Here is a 19893-nt window from a genome sequence, read left to right on the forward strand (position 1 = left end):
CAGCCCCAAGTCAGTATTCACAGTCACTTCCTTCTCTGGCTTTCTTCCTTGTAAAATAGCCTTTTACATTTTCTGTATTAAGGAAGTGTTTGAATGAGCCTGCCCCCTCACAGCCTCTTGCCAGCTGCAGTCAAAGGTCTGCCTTGTTCTGATGGCTTGCTGTTTGGAAGGGAAAAAGTAAAGTTATTCATACATTAATTATATTTTTAAATGCTAGGTAAGAACAAAGTATTATTGTTGGAAAGACTGCCTTTAGAATGGCCTCATTTTGGAAACAGGCTTTGGGTCTTTTTGTTGAATTTCACTTTTAAATTCAAATCCAGTGAAAAATCACAGCATTAGTATGTATGTTCCTGCATTTTATTCCAGCTAAAGACTTTTGGCCAACAGAGTTTTTTTAAAAAGCTAATGCTTTGCTGCACATGATTGGAATGCTGCTTCTGCTCCTTGTTTTTAAAAGGGAACACTGTCAATACACCAGTGGCTGCAGTACTTTAACACTAAGTGCCCAAACAGGATGATTTTCTTATTTTTATTGTTTTAGCCTGAGGCTTGGAAGATAGACAAAGAATTTGAGGACATGAGAAAATTTCTAGTATGAAAGAGGCAGGAGTACTCTATTAAAAAATATGAGTTTTGTACATGTTTTCTTTATTGCACAATTTACTGTGCAAGCACATCAGTTTAGCTTAATAGAAAGATCTTGTAATATCCAGACGAGTGAAGGCAGCTGCCATGTCCACTGGTCCCGCTCTAAAACACTGCACTCTCTGGTGGGATACGCTGCCTTTGAGCTCTAAGTAACTTAGGAAACTCATCTCACCAGTGCTGGGGGCCAGAAGATTGGAGCTCTGAGCAGATCTGACCAGACCACAGTGTAGTGGCAAAACGGTGACTGCTGGAGAACAGGGAGACATGTGGACGTGCTGGCTGCAGTGTCTGGAGACATTCCAAGGCATCCATGTGGGGACAGTAAGTACCAATATAAGATAGGTGCATGTGCAGACAGTTTGGTATTTTATATTACTTTATTCTTCCACTTACATTGTGTGCTGTTCTTGACCTGAAAGGTGGAGCAAACTTGTCCCTAAGCATGTTGTCTCAGTGCCATCTACACTGTCACAGCCCCCACCAGGATAACCCTGGAAAGCTAAGCCAGACATGACATATTACCTGAGCACATCAACCATGGCAGTGAGTGCCCATCACTGGTGAGGTTGGATACATGGGGGCAACCTTGGAGGCCATGTCTTTACTCAAACCACATAGGACACCAGGATGCTCCCAGGCACTGAGATTCAGTCAACCATGCTGGCTTGTTGATGAGATGCCATGTAGGGCTCTCCCCCTGGGCATGATCTAAGAGAAAATCCTATCCCTATGACGTGTTTTGGATGTATTCACTTGATTTCAGAGGCCATGAGTGTGTAATGGCTTGGGCACAGCCCCAGGGCTGCATTTGCCACAGGAGCACTGCCAGGCACATTGTCATGGCAGAGCCCAAGAGACAGCCCTGGGACCAGACCAAACCGCTGCACCAATTGCACTGAAGTAAACACCTACCTCTCATCTAAAGTCAGTGCATCTCCAGCAGCTTTAGACCAAGTAATCATCTACCCTTCTGCCTTTGAAATCCTAATGTAGGATCTGACCTCAATACCAAACACTTTGAAGTGGGCAGTCCTTTCCTACAAGCACTGGCTTTGGGTCAGGTCTAAGGAGTTCTACTCCTCATGGTACCAGGGACCTGAGATCCTGTCAAAGCCTGTGAAGGATTCAGCATTTTAAAAAAAACTTTCTTTCATTTAATTTCTTGAATAATGGAATAGTACACAAACTCTAGTGAAATCTGTGATAGCTTCTGCATTTAGGCTAAAAGTAAATTAATATTTCTTACCTCTTTGTCATATTTTGTGATCTTTGGATTTAAAAGCCTTTGGTTGTAAGAATATTTATAATAAAAATGTATGTGTAAATGCATCTAAACAAATGTACACACATGCACAAATAATCTTATTTTCCCTAAGAGGTGCTCTTTTATTGTCTTCATTTGAAAATTAATGCTCTCTTGAGATGAGTTTAAAAGCAATTTAATGTTACAATATCCTGATTATTGGCATTTGGCAGTTATTGCTAATGCTATTTTACAGGCCAGTTTTGATGGATTCCTGCTTTGACATCCAGTTATGATTCAATGCTTCGCTTTCTTTTCCCTTTTCCCTCAGATGCTGTAATCCATAACAAGTAATTGTTTAAAATATGAAATCAGCAAGTATCGCCTGTAATTTTCCTTTTTTTCTTTCATGGCTACTAGGAAATGGTCTGAAAGAGGAGAAAAGAGTAAAATGTTCCTTCTGTTGTCCTCTTTTTTTTCTACTATTTATTCATTTTCCAAACATTCAACATAAAGAAGAAAATGCTGATAGAGGGGAAAAAACTCCAAAAACTCATTAAAAGCTTTCTGCCTGAAGTAATTCAGTTTGCTCTTCAAACCAGGGAAGTGTCTATAGTTAGATATGGCTGTGTTCCTTGAGAACATGAAGACATGACAGTGTATTATTAGTGAAGAAACTAAAGAGCAGCTGTTAGTTAGCACCTGGTTCGCAACAGCAGAACAGGAATACAAAGAGAGACTCTCTGTGCATGCCTTGGTAGCAAGAAAGGAGCAAACATCTTAAAGTCCACTCTTCCCGTGAGAAAGCAGCACTCCCCTCAAGATGTCTATGCAGAGCCCTGAGAAGTGATGGCAAATAGCTGGAAAGGAAAAAAGGGCTCAAAAGACAGTGAAAATCAAAACAAGGCACTATCTTACCTTGCTGCAGGTCAGTGCTGCCTCTGCTCAGGAGTCTGTGAACGACAGAGGACAGGACAGACTTGCCTCTTTATTGGATTGCCCAAACTCTATGTTTCATAATTAGACAGTTGGGCATCCGTGCTTCGGGTGAGCTATAAATATGATATCTCCAAAGCAGCAGCCATGGGCAGGAGATAAGGACTGCAACATCTCTGTGCTAACCAGCCTTTTAAGGCATCATGGCTAGAGCTGCATGAGGGCCCCGATGGAAAGGGCTGTTGTGCTCTTGAGTAGTGCCAGCCCATCACTTTGCTGCATTTGGGAGTGCCTTCAGAAGGTGCTGCAAGAGACCCCAAGGAGATGGTGGTACTTCAGGGCTCAATATTTTGGCTGAGATACGAGAAACTCTAATTTATTAATCAGATTATTTGTCAGGCCTTTGGGATTGACAGAAACACCTTAAGAAGTGCTGACTGCTCTGTGGATGTAACAAACTCTAACACCCCTTCATCTGTCTGTCTGTCCGCCCCAGGTGTGCAGCCCTGTTGCAGGGTAGTTTGTGTCTTGTGTCCTGCCTTGTTTTTGCCCTGCACCTCCTTGCACAGGAAGCTGTAGTGACGCCTCACTACAAAAGACAGCAGCTTTAGAGATTAGCCTGACATCACAAAGTCAGGCTGTGTTGTCAGTAGCTCAGTGGTGAATTTTCTCCCTTCCTGCTGCAAGGTAAGTGTGATGATGAGTGAAGGGGACACTTGTACGTGAAAAAAGCAAGAGGTTTGAGATGGAAAAAAGCTCTTCCAGTAGCTCCCATGGGGAGAGTCTTGCTGGGTGTGGAGGAAAAGCTGTCCAAGCAAGGCTCAGTGTAGAGGTGGGGTTACAACCTGCCTACCTCCTTGCCAATATTGGGTCCATCTCTGCATTTCAGTGTACTTCTGCAGAGGCAGTTGTAGCAGAGACATGGTCCTTGATACAAAATTGAACTGTTTCAAGGGGAGGAAAAGGAAAACCTCTTTAAGATGGGGAGGTGAAGAAACAGCAGCAGGCAAATGACTCTCCTTTCCACACCAGCATACTCATCTGAGAAAGTACTGTGCTGTTGAACTGAGGCTGCCAGTTTTTCCTCCTCCTGGCTGAAGAAGCAGTACTTGATGAGAGATTCAATTTCTTTGCTGGATTTATTTATTACTTCCATGGTCCTGAAGAAAACCTCATTCCCTTCATCTCCCTCTTTTCTCTCTTTTCTTCAGGGGTTTGTTTGAGCAATAGTCCTTAGGACTCCCACATTGTCTCTGAGCAGTTTGGGCAGCAAGTGTAAGTCAAGCTGCAGAGACTGGATACTAACACAAACTGTGTGCCAGGCTTTTTGGCATGACAAACTGATTTATGGTTTGACGTGGAGCCCAGTCAGGTTCTATGGTTTTAACTCCAAACCAATGAGAAGTTGGCATCTGAGGCATTCATCCTAACATTAAAAAGATCACAACAGCATGTCCTCAGCCTCTGCCAAGCAGCATGATTTGACAGCCTCAGTCAAGCCTCTGAGAGAAAACGACTTTCACACATCTCCTTTTATCCATGCAGAAATGCCTAGCTTCCAAGCACTGTGGATGAGGAGCATGGCCTAGAGACTTTGGTTAGGGAGATAAGAAAAATATCCCACAGATTCCTGGGGAAAGTATTGTTCCTCCTAGATCTAGTGCTTTTTGCCTCATGTTCCTTTAGCTACCATGTAAACAGTCCTTTCACATTTCCTAGAACAATAAACAGTTATGAAAAGCCGTTTAAGAAGCAAAAATGGGGTAGTTAAGGCATATGTTTGGACAGCTCTGGAAAGCCTCAACCTTTTCATGTTAGCCAATTTTTTTGTTTGCATGATTCAAAGGTCCGGCTGGTGTTGTAGAAACAACATGGATAAATGATGGTTGTCCCCTGGCCCAGTCCAGGATGTTCTGAGCACTAATGACATGTTTAATCCCCAGGTGTTAGCCTGACTGCAGAACATATTTGGATCTGGTGTACACATCCAGCATCTAGGGACCAGCTTGGGATAAATGTTGCCTTCCAGAACACTCAATCTAAAAACCTGAGAAGGTGGATTACAGATCTGCTAATGCAAACATTACTGCTTTTCCCTCTGCTAAGAGCAAATGTTCTCTAAAGCTGGTTACCCCACGTTGTCCCACTAGTGTCATTTTGGGTGCTGCTTTACTCTTGAGGAGCCTCACCAGGGAAAGGACTCCTTGCAAGAGGATGCTGCCAGAAAGCTAAAGCATCAGCAACATGTCAGGCCTTGATCCTGTGCTCCTGGCAGCAGGTAACAGCTGAGCCACTTCCTTGAGATGGGCAGGGGAATGCCCCCACACTCAGGGCACCAGCACTTCCAAGGTACAGAAAGGTGGCAGGCTAACAGTAGAGGAGAGGTATTCCTGTGGATGTTGTCAGAAGCAGAGACATCTCCAGGTGTCTCAGCTATACAGTGGTATTGGAATTTAGCCTTTATGAAGACGGATGGGGGCTGAGACTCTCTATCCTAAAGCAGTGATGGTATTGCTTGGCACAGGCCCCCTTGCCATTTCCATGGGGCAGTAGCCTTGCTGCTTCCACAACTAAGGCACAGGCAGGCAGCAAAGCGAGAATTTCAGCAGGTTCCCTACTCCAAGGCAATGGGATGTATGTGTACAAGAAGGGCTGCTTTACAATCACAGAATCATTTAGGCTGGAAAAGTCCTTTAAGATAATTGAGTCCAAATGTGCTTTAGAAATAGAAAGGAAATGCTGCAAGCTGTAAAGCACAGCTCCTGTGGAAACCATACCAAGGTGCCACTAGCCATTCATTGCTCTGAGGTTAGAGGTTTTAGCACTAATCCCTCTCAATCAGGATTCACCCTGCCGTTCTTTGCAAGTCACAGAAGATGCCAGAGTCTGGGCATCCAAGAAGAATGTAAATGTTCAGGATAGGTTTAACAAACCAAAGTCTAACTAGCTTGCACTGGTACTGTCTTTACTAAAAGAAGAGTTCTACTAATAGATATTCATAGGAATTCATAGGAATCTGCCCTTGCTGTCCTGACATTTGTGTTCATGGCAGGTAGCACAGCAATTAAAACTGTGTAATGATGTTGTTGAGCCTTTAATCTAATTTGGGGGATTTAGAGGTGGGTTCCATACATATGATATTGACTGCCAGAGACTTAGCAGCAGAGCCAGAGGGGAAGAGGGCACCTGTGGAGATTGTGCTGGTAGTTGATATTTTGCAAACACTTCACACTCAGGTCCTCACAGTGAGGAAGATGGGATTAGCATTTGCTGTTATGAACAGGGGATTCATCTGTGTTAGCAAGACATCCGCCTGTCTGCTTCTTCTAGCCCTTCACAGCCACAGGTCACACCAATGCCTTCCAAATTAGACACCTGCACATAAAACTGCACACCTAGCTCCCCCACACCTGGGGGAAGAGCATGCTCAAATGCCAACCCCCACGGAAACCTGCCCACAGCTTTGGCCATCATCTGACATCTTCAGGCCTTCCCAGACCTGTGAAAATGTTTGTGGCAGGCAGCATTTGGGCTCTAGCAACAGCAGGCTCAGGGATGCCAGTGAACTCCACATCTCTGGGAATGGGGAGTACCTGGAGGGTCCCAACTCCATGTCTCTCCTGGTGGGCATCTCTCCTTGTGGACACCATTGTGCTCAGACTGTGGAGTACAGGTGAGATGTGGGTGCTTTCGTACGAAGCAGCAAAGCATGGTGATTTCCAAGGGCCTCATCTCTGCCTGATTTCCCCTCCTGCCCTGTGTTTTGAGCTGAAGTTCCAAGAAGATGTCATTGCTGCATGATATGCTCAGGCTTGAGAGCAGGTTGAAACACTCGGAACCCTGTGACCCGCATGTTTTCCATGGATACTCTCATCAGCAATTCACCTCTCCCAGTTTTTGCCATCAAAAGCTGTCATTGGGTGTAAGCCAGTCACCTGTGTGCTTTCTATTGGGACTGGAGGTGCCTATCTCCTGCTGCTCACTACCTGGTGAGAGAAGATGGCTCACACCAGACTTTCACATAAATTTGGTCACCAGATAACTTCTGGTCACTGAATTTGTGTGAAATATGCCTCACTCAGCATGAGATGCCCTGGCTTTGAGTAGTGTGCCACAAAAATGCCTGTGTTGGGTGAGATGTAGGTTAACCTAGCCTATTTTCTTGCTTCCAGCCAGCAGTTCGTGCTTTGGAATATATATATCCCAAAACAGTTCCTTGAATTCCCCACAGGTTTTGGGTTGGGAACTCTCTGGGACAGAAGCAAATTATATTTAATGACCTTGATGCATTTTTTTTCCTTTTCATTCAGTGAATTTCCTGCTGTTTCTGATCCCAAACTTGAGATGTCTGTTCTCTCCCATGCCCAGCCTCTGCAGCTTGTACCCCGGTGGCTGTCAGAGCTCAGAGCACAGGCAGGAGACCTTCCCCTAGCACAAACAATGCCATGTTTGGGTAAATGATGCAGATGTGCCTTAGTTTGAAAATTCAGATGTCCAGCTCTCTCCAAAACCTCTAAAACCAAACTTTGCATGGAAAACTTAGGGAAATTTTCCCTTTCTGCCTCTCTCCTTCCTGTGTCCCACTCACACTGAGGGAGATGAATCCAGTCCCCAGGCTGCCTTTCTGCGCCTACTTAATAATGGCCCCATGTCTCAGGGTTCATTCTGCAGACCTGATGGTACAGCACTGACAAATGTCCTGAGTAAAGAGAGAACTGGGTGGTGACTCTTAAGACAGAGGAAACTCTGGATATATTTTCAGAGTAGAAACGAAGTTGGAAAAGCAGAAATCATTTCTTCTTCACTCCTCCATTTATGTGTCCAGCAAATATCACAGCTCACAAAAGGTCACTGCTCTTAGCAGCTGTTTCATGGCTCCGTCTCTGCCCTTTCCCATTTTGGCTGAAATACTCGTTCAGTATGCTTTAGCTGCTGTTTTTGGATCATGCTAAGACTTCTTCAGTCCAAAACTAAATCTACCCTCATAATCCACCAAAATAAGTCCTTACAAAGCTAAGCAGGCTTCACTTAACAATAATAAAACCTTTTGTGGTTTTTAGTGACAGAGGAATCCAAGTGATTGCCTGAGTTCAAAGCAGATGAGAGGAGCAATCCCAGTAACATTGAATTTTGGTGCCCTGTTTGCCAACTTACTTGCCTGTTTGAACTAAAGCCTTTACCCCACTCTACCTAACTCCACCAGTGAGTATATGTGCAAAAAATTCTTTCAGGACTCCTTTTAGAAGAGATGCATTTTCTCCTGAGGTAACCCTTATCTCAGAGAAGTACTGTGCTGTGACGCCAGCAGCGGGATCAGGAGTTGCCGCTAGCAAAATGAAGAAATCAAGAGCCCAGCCTCCTTTGCCTGCCTCCAAGTACGAGGTTGTTTGTATGGATCAGGAATTTTAGCCTAAGCAGTTTTATTTTATCATGCACAAAGACAAGAGCAGATTTTTGTAATAGAAGCTGTAAATTGCCTTAAGCACGGGTGTAATCAGCAGCCCCCCCATAATAAGTAATAATAATCCCAGCTCTGACATTAATTCATGGTGTGACCTTGGACATGACACTCACATCCGTTACCCAACCTGGCAAGAACATTCAAGTCCCACTGAAGGACAGAGATGGTGCAAGTGCCAAGTGCTTTGAAAAGTAATCAAATTAAGCTCCCAAGGGCTCAGGTTTCCCACTTGTAGGGGAAATTTTGGAAGAGATGACTGCTCAAGAACAAGGTCTGAAAAATACACTGAGATGATAAAAAACCCCAGCCCTCAGTGGTTTGGAGTTTTCCACACCTCCACAGACAGTAAAAGGATCTTTCTGTCAGGAGCAATTTCCCTACAAAAAGTCCCATGACTGATAGCTCTTTCCCCATGTCTTTTGACTCAGGTTTCGTGCTGAGTGAGGGGTACCTGGTCCCCAGAAGAGGTGCTTCAGCACCTCAAAATCATCCTGTCTGCACCCATTACTAACCTATTGCAGTCAATAGGTTGTTCTTAGGCTATATAAAGTAGGACTTCAGATGTAAAATTAGTATGACATTCTACTACCTTCAAAGGCACTTCCCAAAACAGTGTGCAAATAGAAACTAGGATAATGCACCTGGAAATGGTGATAAATCTAAAATCTTGCACAAAAATATTTAAGCCTTATCTGTGTCTGCTCACTGTGAAGTAGGGCAGTAACCCCCTTTCTTGATATTGCCCTAATGTAATCCTGGTTAGCCTGCTGAAGGCCATCATGTGCAATTTGAAGCAAGCCCAGTGACATTAAAAAGTTGTGTTTATGAAGAGCAGCTGCTGGTGTTACAGGGTATGTCCTTCCTTCCCCTGAAGACACAACCAACTGGTAACCCAATCTTTGCTAGAACTTTGCTGAAAGAAGTGCAGCCTAGGGCTACAGTGTACCTGCTAGGCTCTTTAGCACAATGAGAAGAATTTCACTGTAGAGCCTAGATTAGTCTGGATGCAAGCGCTCAGATTAATGTCCAACCTGCCACCTGCCACTGCCCCAGATCCTGTACGTGACTACAATAAACTTCAAATGCTTCTTTTCTCTTCTCATTGGGTCACTTATTTTCTCATCCATGACATAAAAAGTCTGAAGATGATTGAATTAATACTTCATCTGTTTCAGTGATGCCTTTCGTGAGAGCTCATAAGGATCTCACTGGTGGATGAAAAGAGTTATGTATATTAAAACTGCCAGTAGTTTTATGCTTAAGTTTAACAGAGAACATGATATTTAGCAGGAGGACAGCTCCTTATGCCACCTCAGTTGAACAATAGCTACTTCTGGCACCATCAGGGTTGTTCAGATCTTTCAAAAACAATTCAAAGACAAATTATCAGCTCTATAGGCATGCATTAATTTGAAAGACTTGACAGACATATTTAGCTATTAAGTTTTTGGAGCACAGAAATCGAAACCAAAGCATGCTGAGCAAGTACATGACATGTCTTTGCTATATGGACCTTCTCAGCCAAAACTAACTAAATTTTTACACACTGATCAAAAGAGCTCTCTAATTTTCAAATTGTTGGGAAAAAAAACCCCACAGTGTCTTTCCTATGCTTTAAAAAAATGCACTTACATTCAATATGACTGAAGGACAGTGAGATTAGAGTCTTCATCATGCAAAATCTGCATTCTGTTTTTGCACATACCCTGGCAATGAATTTGCTGACCTTTTTCTAATGCTACCTGTATGCATACCTCACAAAACCATCATCCAGTGTAACACTAGACCACCTCAGTATTACCACAATTTTCTTTGCATTTTCTTCCATGTTCCACCATCTCTTTTCCTCTTAGCTGCTATGGCTGGCACACTACGTCTCCCCTGCTTCCTTTCTGCCCCAGACACCTGCAGTGTCAGCACTGTGGTCTTCCAACCTCCCCTCTCCACTCAAGCCATGAAACCTGCAAGGTAATCCTTTGAATTGCTGCCTCCTTAGCATCCTTGCCACCACTTCTTTCCCCTCAAGGATTAACAGATGTTTCCTCAAAACACCTGCCGTTTTGCACCTTCCCCTCATTCCCTTCATCTCCCCATTTAACCTTATTTCCCTACAGCACATTATTACTCTTCGTTTGCCATTGACAAATGTCCTTGTGGTATTCCTCACCTATCCAGCCCCGCACAAGCTGCACGTCTGGCCCCGTTTTGGCAGGGTGTGCCAAAGCAGGGCAGGAGCTGTGGCCATCTGTTGCAGCTGTTGTTTTATGGCTCCTCGCCGCACTGGAGCAGCCCCCGTCTCTCAAGCAGGAGGGCTGCAGAGGGCAGTTGAAATCAATAAATCACCCAGACATGCCAGGTATGCCCAGGGATAGCAATAAGGGCAGCTGCTGAGTGTAACCCAAGCACATCTTGGAAAACACTTCCGTAAACAAATCTGCCATTGAATTTTTGGGCACAAATATTAAATATTCTGGACAGCATGCTGCCGAGATGGAAACGAGAGGTTCACAGCTCTCTTTGATCTGTGATTGTGCTAAATTTAGCTCCTGCTCAGCAGGCAACAATGCTTCTTCCCATCTTTTAGGAAAAAATTGCTCTTTTGCAAGAATGTATTGAGAAGAAGGTGTTTTTCTGAGTCTCTGCATGAGCTATGGGCATTACCTGCAGTTTGAAATTGATCTTGGGCCTGAACAGATTCAGTAGTTGCCAAATCTAAAGAAATATGAAAAGAAAGACCTCCTGGCATCATAGAGTCTAGAACTAAGGGAGATGAACAAATAGAAAGAAAGTGAAATTGTTATCTCTGCCTTGCATTCTGAAATGCATTTAGAACATTCAGCTCTGCATATCATCACAACAAATCCTAAAGCAAGACTGGATCCCAGACCTGTGGTCTCTCTGACTGTGATGCTGCTCTGGTCCAGATCTTTTGTTATGTCAGGAAGGGCTCTGGAGACAACTTCGCCTTCCGTAAATAAAATTTTTAGTAAAAAAGATATTGACTATTGGCAGATATTGATGATGATATTGATGATGAGAAGGAGAAGGAGGAGGAAGAGGTGAAAGTGTGGTAGGGAAAGGCCAGGGGATCCCAGAAACACAGCTCTCGAAGTACCCTTTCTGGCACTGTTGTTTTAAAGGACTGAATTGAGAAGTCTTTCACATATGGGACCTTTGCTGCTATGATGAAAAATGACTTGCATCATCTCTCCATGTGACTCAAGCAGTTCTGTTCCTTTTCAAACATGTCAGCAGCCCAAATTGCTCAGCTTTTTCTTGGTAGCTCTGTAGATTTGAATGCCAGAATCTTATTGAGGACAACCCTTTCTGTATAACACTGTCCAGCCAGAAGTGCTTGTGAAAAAATGAAAGTTATTTTCTAAGTCAAAACCATTTTTCACAGAGATGTGATCATGTTAATGTCAAACGACCCAAAATTATTCCTCCTGTACGTGTGACTATTGCAGAGGTATCTATAGCCCTTACAAAAGAAGTCAAAACTTCTGCCATCAGCAACTGGTTTTGAAACTTTGCAGGTGAGGATTTTCACCACTGTCCCATATGAAAACTAAACACAGGGACTGCTTGATGCATCAGCTAATATGAATCCTGGATTTGGGAGAACAGATGAAAAATAAAATTGTGTTAATAGAATATGGAGTATGATAAATTATTTTTGGTTTTAATGTTTCCCGGAAGTCTCTCATCCAGTACATCAAAACCTTTGAAGGAAGAGGATGCCATCTTGGTGTACTGCAGGGTCATAGATCATGCCAAGCATTTTCATGTCATTTTCATCCTGAAATAATTTGATTGCCATTAATTCTTGTCTCAATACAGTCAAGATCTAATTAACTACATGTATTACCACCGTTTATATCTGCTATGATTGTTAACTTATTCATATATACTAGCTGGTGTTCTCAGTGTATAAAAAATTAATGCAAGGAGGCCTGAATCTTGCTCTGCCTTTGAGGAGAAGCTCTCCTTCACAGTCAACATGCATTAAGGTAAGTAGCAAGATATTTGGTCTGGGCAGAAGAACACACCTATCCAGCAGGCACCAACACTTCCCAGCTCAGGCAATGGCATGAGTGGGAGAGGTGTGATGAGGACCTGAAATACCCTAGGGGAGAAAAGAGGTGTGCAAGGACATGCATACCCCTGAATAAACATCCCTTCTATGAAATACATGCTGTGGACCAGGTCTTGCTTAAAGACAAGTTTCCAGCTGAAAGGTATGTAAGCATGCTGAGAGCATTTTAACAGGATAAAACAGATAACAGAATAATCTGTCTGCAGCTGTAAGTTTTCTTTTCTTTAGGCACAGCTGCCTCCAAATAAGGAGATTGTAATGCTGATCTTTGGATTCCTGAATAAATTCATTCCTTACTTTATCTTCAAGCCTGTCTGGTGGTAGGAGTGATTTAAGGATAACTGGCAAGCCACCATCATTCCATTCCCATAGAAGCCACAATTCACTAAAGGGGGGTGGATGATTCTCCTAGGAAAGATACAAAGCCAGAGGTAGCCAGATGCTTCTCCACAAGTTGCATGAGACATTGTGAAAGTTGATAATGAGGCTTGTAAAAGAAGTCTTCTTGGGACACAGTCTTCACCTCTGGAAAGCTGGAAAAGTGCCTCAGCAAGGACCTCCGTCAAGTTCAGGGTGCTAGGGTTGGCTGAACTTTGTGATCTTTGGGATAGAGAGGAGGCTGCTGCAGCTCTGTGTTCATGGGTCCAGCCTGTAGTGAGGCTGAGCATATATTCCTGATAGGCAGACACCCACATGCACACAATATGCACATTGCTGGATATGCACATGCTGGATATCCACATGCACATGGATCAGCACAAAGGGGAATCAGTGCTGTTATCAGTATCACCCGCACTCACACAAACATGAGCAGCACAGACAGCCCCACCTTGTTGCCCCTCTCTGGGGAATCAGGTCTGAAGGCTGCTTCTGGGATATAAACACAATGTACGTCACTTCAGGACATACTTCAGGAGCTGGTCGTAGACACCCTGTCCTCCACTTGGCACCTAGCTCCCAGTCTCCTCCAGCTTGGATCTATGAGCCTGAGAGGTTTGTGATTCCTCTCTGGGTACTCGTACTCCCTAATCCTACCAGTCTGGTCTGAAGCTTGGCAGCACTCACACTAAATGGCTCAGGACAGAGAATACACCCTCAGAGAAGACAGGTAGAAATAAGATCTAGTGAAAATACCAGATAGGTGGTGGTGTAGAAGCACCATCAAGCTCCATCAAGCAAGTGTACACTCAATTGGGCCCTTTTATCTCCATTCCCCCTCTATTTCCTCATGTTTGTTATCCCCACAGTTCATCTCAATTCCTTCATTTTTCCACTTCTCGTCTTTCCCATCAGCATCTCTTACTGAGACCCACATATTCCCACATTCCCCTGAAAACCTACTGTGAGACTTTTTATCCAAGTCTCAAATTGTCCCTCCTGTGCATACTGCATTAAGTCCTGCATCCTTTTAGGCATTATCTCCCTATCCTGTGTATGGCTCTCTGACCTGTTGGGCTGTCCCATCATGGGGTGTTTCTTTTCTGTTGATGGTGGTAGGGAGTTGATTCACTTGGGCCCTATTTTCACTGCTCAAGTCACTAGGCTGCCTCCATCTGTCATTGATCCTTGCCGCTCTTACTTGCCCTTTAGACACATAATTTAACACATAAAACCTAAAGTTGCTCTTTGGGTGGCTAATAAAAGTAAAAGCCAAGCAGAACTTCCCATAGGGAGCCATACTACATGCTCTCTTGGCACTCCTGTCTCCACAGACTATATCTAAACAAAGTAAAAGTACCTCTTAAGCACAGAGGAATACCTGGATCTCCAGATCTGCTTGCACGTGTAAGACTAGGTTTCCACAAGTAATTTTGATGGATTCCATCCTGGAATGTCCAACTTGAAGTACATAAAAGAAGCATGATTTCTAGGGGATTCAAATGCCGATGAAAGTCAGTCCTCTGAAAGCTTCATATGCCCACAGAACAGAATCTATCCCCTCCCCTGGAAGCACAAGTGCTGCATTTATCCTCAGCACCTCTGCCTCACATACTCCTGGAACTGAAATAACCCTAATTGCCATAATTTAATTAAACTATCAGTTTGAAATGTCTGACTGTTGTATTGAGACTGCGTGGAAAATATGAGGGCAGATAATTGTGTTAGCTAGGAATAATCAGACAGCTTGCAGTGTAAGAATAGAAAGGCTGATGTTAAGCACAATCCAAGCCAACAAATCCTGAGGCTATGGCATTAGGCTGGTTCTGTTGTGGACTGCTGAAGAACTGAGGCTGTAAATGTTTATTTTAAAATGGGCATCCAAGGTGTGCTCCAGATGATTTGTTACTCCTTACTGAGGTTCTGTGTACTCCCTCAATAACCACTATTGACATTAGCCCAGCCAGTGCTTGCTACAACCTGAGCAAAGCCATTTGTAGGAGGGAGAGCGCAGGACCTGGGCTGACTGTTGGCAACATCCTTAGGGACTGACCACAGTTAGGGAGGCTTTGGCCTCTTTTATTCATACTCAGATGACTAACCACAGTTAGGGAGGCTTTGGCCTCTTTTATTTATACTCAGATGGCTTTTTTCTTTACAGGCATTATGTTTACTTTCACCTCACTCAAACTGAAGAGCTGTCCTGTGAGAAAGGAGACCTACCGTGGCAGCTGCACGACGCTCTCCACCTCTGAGAAAGCTTTATCAATCCACTGTACCACAGGTGGGAGCTATGCTGTATGGTTTTCTCTGAGCTTTCCAGTGTGCTTTAGCAGCAGAGAATTCTCTGACAGGGCTGTGGTAATAACCTTCTACTCCATCATCCTTGTCACTTCAGCCCTACTGAGTGGTCTCCCCACCCTCAGCCCATTCTAGCAACTCCTGCCCAGGAAGTAGGGTAACACAGCAGATCTGATATTTGGAGTGGCACAGCTGGAGGTGGCTGCTAGTGGGGAGAAAGCAGCACCACTATGTTTGCTTATCCCTTATCAGCATACTTTGAATAAAAGACCATAATCCTTGTTGATTATATTGACATACATTAAAAAGAGCCTCTACCAAGAGACTGGGAAGTCATGGCAGCTAATTAGTAGGAAAGCCATTAAAAGACATTTTATCTTAAAAGTAGCAAGGTGTGAAAACTCTCTGTTTCTAAGGCTGACCAGTTGTGTGATGTCAGTTCTAAGGCAAAATCATAAAGCAGGCTGCTAAAAGCAATCATTAAAAAGCAAAAATCTTGATTTTCCAACTGTTCTGAAGATGTTGTTTTTAGGGTGTGTGCTAAATGCATCTGTGTGCTTCTAAACCAAAAGATGTGAAAGGAAACAAATGTGAGACTTGTATAACATCAGCAGCTTGCCTCATAGGGCTTTCACACTGGGAGTCTACTCTTTGGGCTTTCTCAAAATGGAAAAGCAAAGCTCAGTTCAGCCCAAACACAACCCAGATTATAAAGACTGACTTTGGACCAGGCCCAGACTAAAACAAGTCACAGCTCTTGTTAGCCCAAATCAAACCTCTGCCTTTCCTGCCATTTGCTCACCAGCTCCCAGGACAGTCACAAGGATTGCCATGGGTTTGTAAACTCCCCTGTGAGTCTGTAGGATCAGGGGTCACCCTGGTACCTCATTCTGCTGGTCACCTTCTGCCCCTCATGACAGCATCTGCCCAGCATGGCTCTGGGGAGGGGACATCTGAGCCTGGCTCTGCAACCTCGTCCTGCCCCAGTGCTTCTTGCTTTTCCTTGCCCTTCAGGAGCCCTGGCTGACAGCTGAGTCATGGACTGCATTACTCTGCAGGAGCTCCTGCTGCTCCATTTCAGCTGTCTGATGGGTCCTGCAGCCAAAGGCCCTGTGGGCTGTCCTCCTTACAAATCAAAACAGGAAGAGAAATGTAACATTAAAAATAATCCAGGCATTAGGCTATGAGTTGCTATGGGGAACAGAAACCCAACCAAACAACAAGAAAAAGAAAACCCCCAAAACTTCCTAAATGCCATGGTATCCTAATTATCTCTGCCTGAACTCTTTTCCTGGATCTCTCCAGGAAAAAGAGTCAGTTAATCTTTTTACCCTTCCAGGTTGTTGGGTAGCTTTTGGGAATAATCCAAACTCCCCTGAAATCAGTGAAAATTTTCCAAGGTCTCTGAATCAAGCCCCAAATGCAAGGTGGTACAAAGTGTGAGTGTCCTGCCTTACACTCCAGCTGAAAATACACACATTCTATAGGTGCCACGCATCAGTGCTCAGTAAGTAGTTCTTTCCCTTTCCTTGTTTCTCCAGTGCATGAGCAAGTCTCTCTGATACAGTAGATGAACCTCTTCCCAGGAAGGACAGGTCTGGCTCCCTTCTAGCAGTGAAATTGCCATTAGCAGTGGAGCTGCACAAGACAGGAGTGGTCCTTCTCCTGGTCCTTGACTGCGTAATTTCACACAAAACCCTGTTTCAGCGACTTTGTCACCCTATGAGACACTTTACCTGCTAACACCATAGGTCTCTGAATAGTAACCCCCCCACTTCTGGTCAGGCTGAAGAATTGTGCACAATCTCTGTGAATAGTCACCAAACTGCCCATATGGCCCAGGCCATCTGTGTTTTAAACAGTCAGCCTTTAAATTACATTCTCCAATCAGCGAACCACCTTAGATAGCACAATTTCAGTGGCAGCCTAAGAGATGAGACATTGACTGATGCCACAAGCAGATAAACTTCTGCAGACCTGAGTGCCTGCTGATGTGATCCCTTGCACCAAGGTTTTTAAAGAGGGCAGATAAAGATCTGGCCATAAAAATAGTTTCATGGGCAGACAGGCAGAGCAGTAAAGGATAAAGTGATGGGAATCATTTTAAACACTCTAATTCATTCAAATTGCTGTGTGTTAGACCAGCTCTGCTTGCAAATAGCTGAGGTGAAGGCAAAAAAACTTACCTGTGACTTTATAAGCTCTGTTTAGTACAGTTTGTGCCAGGCACGGATCAGGACAAGGTTTGCCAAAGCCTCTCATGAAGGTCTGTCATAAAGGCACTGAATTTTGGAGCAAAAAATACACACTCCCTTCCTCACTTAGCCCCATCTTCTAGTGAAAATGAACATCACAGAGATGTAAGGATAACCCACATCAAGCCACTACTTGCTATATCAGCTTGATTTTTCCAGAAGTGCTGCCTCAAGCAAGTTTCAAAATTTAAATTTCTGATATTCTTATATTCTTCACATTTCCCCAAAGTTGTTTTTTTCATTACGTTTTTTTTTTCTAAGCTGTTACAACTCCCTGAGAAATTCAGATTCTGTGTGGCTTCTTCCAGCTTCTTCCTCCTGACCATGGGACTCACTGAACACCACAGAGTCATAGAAAAACAAAGCTGGATCCTCTGCCCCTGGGCAAGATCAGCTGCAGACATACAATTTCTGACAGATGTCCTGACAAAATGTTATCTTGTTCTTATTCAGCAGTCTTCCTGAGCTCTGTCAGCCTTTTCGGGTCATGCCTGACTCAGACCGTTCGCTCAATCCATAAATAAAAGCTCATGAGTCCTTCTGCAGTCAGTGGAGGTCTCCGGAAGGTGGGCCAGAGGTGGCTCAAGTAGGGGCACATGTGTCCTGGACAGGTTAGGTTAGACAACATGAACACCCTGCTATGTGCATTCTGTAGTGTGCCAGGCTGGTTTGGAATAAAAGTCTTCTAAAGGTTTTCCTCTCAACTCCTGCGGTGTGGTAAAGGCCAAAGGGGTGAAGAACATCTGGCCAGCTGTGTTGCAGTTACTCAGAGAGAACAACCAGTAGTGGCACCACACGTGGAGACATGCAAAGATAAGAAAGAAGAATTTTTTTTTTCCCATCCCAAAGATGTTTGTCAAAATTCCTCTTCTTGGTACCAATTATTTTGAAAGCTTCCCATACGAACACACCACAAGACAATGAGAGTGGTCTGGGGCTCGTCCTCAATCACCTTACATCTTCACTTCCGTGCTGTGGGCAGGCCATCCCACATTGATTAATTATTGCTATTATTATTGTTATGATTATTGCTATTATTATAAAAACTGCTAACAAAGGTAATAAATATAGCCCCTGGTTTAGGTTGGCTTGTATCAGCATCTCCCTTTTTAGAGGAGTAAGGTCCCTGCTAAAACTTCTTCCTGCCTACAAAACATTATTCTGAACCACTTCTTCCATCATACTCACAACAGACACTTTCCAAATAGTCTAGTTCACCAGGACTCTTTGGAAATATCAGATGTGTATTTTGTGAAGAGCTCCTCTTTTTAACAATAGATTGTTATTTCAAGCAAACAGTTGGTGAGTCTCCAGGTTTTGGCAGTGGGTCCTGGCATCTTTGGAAAAAAAAGGATATTTATGAGCAATGCTGGTGGGTGGAGGGGTGTACATCAGGCATGTAAAATGCATACCTTGTGGTTTTAGTGATGCATGAATTGCAACCACTGAAGGTAGTGAGGTGCATTCCAGTCACTGTGACAAAGGTAGCAGGCAGAGATTTGCCTTCCTAATTATTTATGGAAGTCTGGTGTTCCATTGTGCAATGCTGTCATGGATAGATTTCCTTTCAGAAATGCACTGCAACATTAGCTGCCCCTCCAAGCACCCACGCAGTCATTTTTGCATAGCTGAATGGTGACATGACAGAGGTGCTATTTGTTGTACAGGTGTCACTGGAGTGTAGGGCACTTGGGAGTGGCTCCCTGTGCTCCCCAGGTACATCATGTTATACCTCAGAGAATCCATGGAGCGGGGACATGTAGCTGCCCAACAATGAGTGTCTCAGCCTCCATATGGGTACAAATCCTCTCCCTCTTGCTCTTCCTTTTGGTTTTTCTCTCTTCCCTCTCTCTTCACTCCAGATTACACTCTGGTCAGTTTTAACATATCACCTGCCAGGCATCTTTGAGCTATTATCAGATGGCTTAGGTGAATACTGCCTTGTCCTGGTCTTAGCTGCTCATTCTTACCCACAACCAACCTTCCCTGCTAGGCTGAAATAATTTTTTTCAAAAATTTGTCTGATTTTTGGCTCAGTGAGTCACCTCAGGCACCATGTACAGCCCATGGAGCCCAAAGCACCATTCAGCTTACCTGAAAGTGTAGGGACATCCTCTCTTATTAAACACCCTCACTATTTTAGACAGTGAGCACTGGCTTAAGCAAAACAAGACAAAACACCCCAGATATTAGCTAAAAAGGCTACCTCAGAAAAAGAGTTGCTCCAAGTCAACCTTCAGGTGGAAATCATCCTTGGTGGAGCTGGATTCAGAGAAGGAAAAGGGCAAGAGAGCCTGTGATTCACAGATAACTTTTACAGTTTTCCCCTTTTGCCACTCAGTGCTTTTCACACAGCTGTAGCAGCACAGCACTAAAGAAACTACAGCTCTGCCTGCTAAAATAAAGCTACTCCATGCACATACAGGGCTGACCTGACATGGGCTTGCAGCAGAAGGTTTTAAAGGAGATCTGCTTAAAGCCTGCTTGCAGATGGCAGGTCATTTGCATGTCAGAAAACAGTCCTGATGGAAACAAGTAAGCATAAACACCTACCCTTTACAAGCCTGCTTTC

At 44.0% G+C, this 19893-nt stretch overlaps 1 protein-coding gene across 3 annotated transcripts in view; it reads right to left on the reverse strand.

The window, feature by feature from the left end:
* FHL2 (four and a half LIM domains 2) overlaps positions 1-19583 on the reverse strand; it is a 54297-nt gene extending 34714 nt beyond the window's left edge. The window contains exon 1 of one of the 3 annotated variants that reach the window (XM_019282936.2): positions 19528-19583. The gene's annotated coding sequence lies outside the window, so the exon portion shown is untranslated. Of the gene's footprint in view, positions 1-2812; positions 2911-17252; positions 18060-19527 lie in introns of those variants that run through there. The other 2 variants (XM_019282935.3, XM_019282934.3) reach the window with 2 other exon arrangements.
* Between the last annotated feature and the right edge of the window lie 310 nt (positions 19584-19893).

The sequence above is a fragment of the Corvus cornix genome, chromosome 1 (genome assembly GCF_000738735.6).
Source record: "Corvus cornix cornix isolate S_Up_H32 chromosome 1, ASM73873v5, whole genome shotgun sequence".
Classification (NCBI taxonomy): domain Eukaryota; kingdom Metazoa; phylum Chordata; class Aves; order Passeriformes; family Corvidae; genus Corvus; species Corvus cornix.